Source organism: Rhinolophus sinicus, linkage group LG05 (genome assembly GCF_036562045.2).
Source record: "Rhinolophus sinicus isolate RSC01 linkage group LG05, ASM3656204v1, whole genome shotgun sequence".
In the NCBI taxonomy this organism is placed as follows: Eukaryota; Metazoa; Chordata; class Mammalia; order Chiroptera; family Rhinolophidae; genus Rhinolophus; species Rhinolophus sinicus.
In genome coordinates this window covers 42,259,442-42,265,617 of record NC_133755.1, presented here as the reverse complement: position 1 = coordinate 42,265,617, position 6,176 = coordinate 42,259,442, and the positions used below count along the sequence as shown (strand labels likewise).

Here is a 6,176-nt window from a genome sequence, read left to right as displayed (position 1 = left end):
AAAGTCAGAAATTGACCTAGTCAAGATATATTAGTATCTCAAATCGGTAAGGAAAAGCAGAGTTACTGAACAAAACAGATCAGGGACAACTACATAACAAAATGGTGGTGGTGGGGGAGTTGGAAACGTACATGACACTTTGAACCAAGGTAAATTCCAAATGAATCCAAGATTAAAATATAAAATTGCAACAGAAAATGTACAGGAAGAAACTAAAGGGGAATTTTCTTATAATCTTGGAGTGGAGAAGGCATTTCAAACCATAACACAAAATCCACAAGCCATAAAAACAATTCAACTACAAGTTTAAAACCACAAACTTGATAAGTGTGTTCAAGGCGAGGGGAGTATTTTGAGGCAGAATATTGGCAATGTGTCTTTTACTGTAATAAATTTTTTCTTTAAACATTCATCATATTCCTTGATCACACCTTTATCACACACAAATATATATCAAAGCAAAATTTTCCCCAAACCAAATACCCTGTTATTTATAGTACACTGATCTTTCCTTTCCTATCCAACTATCTCAGTTAAAATATTCTGGTTGCAAGCTACTGAATTGATTTCACATTTTACTAAAAGATAAAGCCCCACAGATTTAAAAACTGTTCTAGAATGCACACACAAAAAATCATCTCATAAAATAAGATACGTGGAATAACAAACTAGAGAAGACGATATTTGGTGAGAGCTAAATTAAATTCAGACTATAAAATTGGTAGTTTAGAGGAGGAAGATAAGAGGTTTAGGTTAGTTTCTAAAGTTTACCTGGAGGAGGTGAGAATGAATCTGGGCCTTCAGCTCCTAGTACACAGTAGATGGTGAACAAAATAGGAGCATTAAATTGCCTGGTGTTGGTAGGGAAGAAGAACAAGTAAAGGCATAATAGGCTGATGATGGCAAAAAGAATGTATGTTTTTGTTTGTGGGACAGCAGAAGGTTATAGTGGTAAGTGTTATAGTGGAATTGTGGTAAGCAGTTTTGGGAAATTTTGTTTATTAACTGATATGACCAGATTATAGGCTTTGAGTGCCAGACTGAGACAAATGAAATTGATATGGAAAGTTGACTTGATGTGATAGGATATGGGATACCATTGGTGGTCCTTGAATAGGAGAATGACTTGTTGAAAGCAGTATTCTGGGAAGGATAGCGTGGCAGTAGTAATTAGAATCAACAGTACTTCAGGTCAGAAGGAAGTGTTTCTTTTTCTTGTTAATCGATACACTAAATAGTTCCCCTTGTAGTCCAGTAAAGATGTCATAGACTAGAATAGAGCAAACTCACTCTTTTCTTCCTCCCTCCCTCCCTTCCTTCTTTCTCCTCTCTCTCTTTCTTTTATGAAAAGGCTACTAGCATGATTTCTATGAGAAAGTTTGATATTTTTGTCCTGTTCCCATCTAAGGGTAGCCACAAGAAGCAGGGTCTACATAATGCCCTTTTAGAATACACAGCACAGCTTTATGCAGTGGAAGTACGTAGCCAATGAGGTTTATTCGAGGTGCAATTATTGCTAATAGGAATACACATCAGACATCCCCCAGTCCTATATCCCCTAGGGGGAAATCTCTGGCTGCTAGCTGCCCATCACTCACAAAACTCTGCAATGCCCATGGTTTCTTTGTGAATCTAGAAACAAATAAAAATTGGGATTATAAAAACAATTAAATTTGCTTATGAGCTTATCAGGGGAGAATTTCTAGGGAGACATATAAGGCATTTCTAACACAAAGCATGGAACAACGGCTAGGTCAAGGAGTGGGTGAGCTGGGCGTCTCTCTCCAAGCAGGCCTCTGGTAGGCAAAATTCTAAGGCAAGATTCCTTACCCCTGGTGTACATACATATTTAATCACCTCTTCCTCATTGTGAGTGGGACCTGTGAATATGAAAGGATAGCACTCTCATGATTCAATTATGTTATATGGCAAAGGTGATGATGTTTTGCAGATGTGATTAAGGTTCCTAACCAGTTAAACTTTAGCTAATCAAAAGAGAGATCATTCTGGGTGGTCTGGACCTAAAGAGATGTGCCCTTAAGAGAGGTCTGAGAGATTTACTTGCTGGCCTTCAAGAAACAAACAACAATACTGTGACCTGCCTATGGAGAGGCCACATGCCAAGTACATGAGGGTGGTCTCTAGGAGAGTGATCTGTGGCCAACTGCCAGGAAAAAAAAAAAGGAAACTGAAGTAACAGAATTCTGCCAATAACTAGTGATCTTGAAAGAGGACCTCAAGCCTCAGATAAGCTTCCAGTCTGGCTGACACCTTGATTTCAGTCTGGTGAAACCCTGAGCAGAAGACTCAGTTAGCTTGTACCCAGACTTGTGGTGCACAGAAACTGTGAGACAATAAATGGGTGTTGTTTTAAACCACTATGTTTTTTTTGTAATTGGTACATAGCTTAGAAGATGAATACAGGGTCCTAATACATCATTGACATGACAAAACATCCTTGGAAATGTAACAAGACAGGATTTTTTAAAACTCAGAATTCTTATCAGGGAGGTTGTGGTGTAGGGTCAGAATAAATACTTTGACCAAATTCTTGGGAAAGGAGTGAGACCCTCCCATTCCCCAAAGATCATACTCAATACTCAATTATTGTTAGATTTCACTACACTACAGGTTTTTGTTTTCTGGGTGGAAATGCAAGTTTGGGGCCAGAGCTGAATTGCTCTGGAAGTTAGGGAGACAGGGAACTGCCATCTGAATCATTCCGTTTCACTTTCTTCTAAGTGGTGCATGCTCTCTCTCCTAAATAAATTGTGAACTCTTGTTTGTATGCTTATTTTAAAGGAGTACTGAATTCTTAGACACCTGGATTTGCATCAAATCATTAACTTTCTCAAGGTCCCCAGATGTTTGATCTGGCATTGCAGTCTCAATAAACATCAGTTCCTTTCCCCTTTCTCTGAAGTAGAAAGACTCTCTGGTTTCCACATGGTTTAGCAATGAAAGCTTGATGCCCCTGGCAAAGCTTTAGTTTGTGACAAGAAGAATCAGGGGATAGAGTTAATGTGAGAAGGTTGCTGAAGGAGAAAGAAAACAGATGAAGAAAGAGATCTGAACTTGATGGAATGGACACACTTACCGTTGGTTTCACCATGTGAAGTTATAGAATCAATGAATTTGGAGTCTGAGTCTCTTAACTTTGTAGACTTGATTTATCTGACCTTATTCAAATGGTGCTATTCTGAGGACTGATTGTGGGAAATTGAACTAAAAGGCTCAATTTAATGGAGGAACACATAATTGGTAGCTCATAAATAAAGGAACAAGAAGGGGTTGGTATTAGCTTAGGGCTTATTTACCACTTCCCTTGGTAGGACATGACAGAACAAACCCAAGTATCAGAGGCTGGGATAATAAGGAAATGACCAAGGGTTAGAACAGAGCACCCTGCTCCTGGTATTTCTGTGTTGTGTAGAAAGAGAGGGGATTTTCTGATTGTCTCTGCCATGCTGACCTTTAGCGTGTTTACTTTTCAGTCTGTTTAGGGAAGGCATGTTTGAACTCTGTGGTATGAGCAAGTTCACTCCTCCTCCACTTTCCTTTTTCTCCCCTTCTTGCCTGAAATGGTTTGCTGAGTGACAAATAAACACAAGTTGTTTTTACAGGTGTAAAACCAACAGATCAAATGCTGGCCTGTGCCTGGGCTTGTGAATGGGGACTGTGTTATGTTTGGAGAATACCACCGCATCATTTACACTTGCAAACCCTTTGTAATCTTAATCTCTTTGTTGCTTTTATGTTATACTGTTCCCTCCCCCCACCCCCAAGGTTAAAGAAAGAGATTTAGACCTTAAACACAAATCCAGCCTTCAAGCTCTGGAATTATCTTTGCCTTTAAATGCAGCTGATCAATGCCCATTTCTTTTGAAAATAAAACCCTTTTGAACCTTGAAAGCCTTCTACTGTTGAGCTATGCCTAAGTGCCACATGGGGGAATGGGCAGAAAAGAGCCCATTTTTCCCTTAGTGCTTGCATTAGGGGTCCCAGAGTTCAGTCCAACGCAATCAATTTAATTGGCGCTAGCTCTGGTGACAAATTATGCTGGTTTACACTCCAGTGTAGCACAGATTCCTCAAACGCCGGGGAAGAAGGGAGATACACTTCTTGGTCTCTACTTAAAGAGGGCAACAGTATTGGAAAAGGAGCACATTTAATTTATCACTGTCAGAGCAGGTGCAAAGTTTAATTCTAACTAAAAGCATTAAACAATTAACCCAGACAGTCAGGCCTTCTGAAAATGCTCAGTAGCAGGGAACACAAGGACCAGATTACCAATGGAAACGTCGATGCTTCTCTTTTATTCCGCTGAATATCTTATTGCACTTTTTTAAAAAAAACAAAAAACAAAAACAAAGAAAAGTCCCAGAAATACAATAACTTCTCAGGTCTTTTGGTTGATATCTGAACTGAAAGGGCCAGAGAGGACACCACCTTATACTCAAAGATCAACAAATAACTCTCCCTTGAGCCCTAGTTGATTAGCTGTGAGGACAGAAACAGTCACTTGATTTTGAAGCTCTCGTAACCTGATTGTACTGCTGCTTTTTTATGGGAAAGTATATTGCCAGGCAATATGTATCCCACTCATTTGAATTGTTCTGTCGTATCTGAACCCTTGGGGATTATCTGTTATTTGGGAGGGGGTGGACCAAGGGAAGAACTAAAGGATAAAAAAGACTCAGATAGCAATGAAATCCAATTAGACATAGAGATGAACCATGCTTCACAGATACTTAATGCATTTACTTTGTGTGGTTGTTGGGTTGACCAGAGAATCATTGAATTTTAGAACTGCAATGTCCTTGGAGAACTTAACCTGGGGAATTTTACTGTGAAAATGTTGAGGTCCAGAGAGGGTAAGTCGCTGCTCCATTATGGCATTTCTGCACAACAAGCCAGCTAGTCTGACTCAGTGCAGACAGTCCAGGGAAGACTATGGGCTTTGGAGACTGTTAGACCTGCTTTTGACTTGCAGTTGTGCTTCGTACTTGGCATTTGGGGCATCTGTATGTACTGGAAGGTGATACACCCCTTATACGGTGGTATCTATAGTGTACTCAGCCCAGTGGTAACACCTATAGCCCTTATCAGGTGTTGGTTTCCTACCAGGTACTCAGGTTTAATGAGGAACTATGGGTGAAGCACCTAGTCTGGCATACATGTTAGCATATTTTTCAACTCTTTGATCAACCAGGAAAAATTAGTCTAACTTATGATTTCAATGCTTTGGAAGATTAGAAGCATTATCATTGTTTGGATTCATTTATCAATTCAAACCTGTGTTACTGAGAGAAGAGGGTAAAATTGAGTTTGTTAGGAAAAGAAAAAAAGTATGGCTAGAAGAGATTTGAGCTGAGTGGGACCTTAGAAATTGTAGACCACCCTCTTCACTGAACAGAAGAGGAAATACTGGCTAAGGCGAGACACAGCTAGTTACCATTGGGCAGCCCCATCTGGTGACCTCAATGACTGAGAGCTGCTCAGGTTGGATGGGAGCAGGGGTCTGCATCCCGTCAGCTCAGCTGCCCCCACCCTGACCTTGCAGAAACTCCTGGCTCCATTGAACACACTCTGAAATTGTCATAAAGGTAACCTACTCTTGGGTAAGCTACCACATTGCTATATAGAAGAATATTATGGTGCTGATCTAGCATAACTACATACTGAAGTTTAAAACATGAGACTCCCCTGCTTTTATTTTAGATACAGCATTAGAAAAAAGTTTAAAGAGAAGCAAGCCAACCAACCACGTATCATTCCATGTCCTACCCTAGCGTGAAACTGAGCAAAGTTTCATCAGAGGTCACTGACACGGTCCCATGATTGGAAAGAATTCAGTGTCTGCGTCTTAATCCCACAGTTCGTGCCTCAGTTTCTATTTTGTGGAAAGATCCCTGATGTTGCTTCTGAGTCAGTCAGCTAGTGCTGACTCAATTATTTTCATCATTGTTTGTGGGAGCACAGGCTCCTCCCAAAGACAAACTCTGTTCACCTAATGAATGCGGAAAGTGTTTATTGAGTGCCTACTATATGCATAGTTTCATTTAATCCTTACAACAACTTTGTGAAGTAGATACTGTGATCTCTGCCACAGAGAGAGAAACTAGAGAGAGGTAATGCCTAGTCACCAGGGAAAGGAGGAGCCAGTATTTGAACCC

General features: G+C 40.2%; 1 pseudogene; it reads left to right on the top strand.

The window, feature by feature from the left end:
• Positions 1 to 1,460: 1,460 nt before the first annotated feature.
• On the top strand, positions 1,461 to 1,587 carry LOC141572024 (U4 spliceosomal RNA; annotated as a pseudogene).
• Positions 1,588 to 6,176: the final 4,589 nt, after the last annotated feature.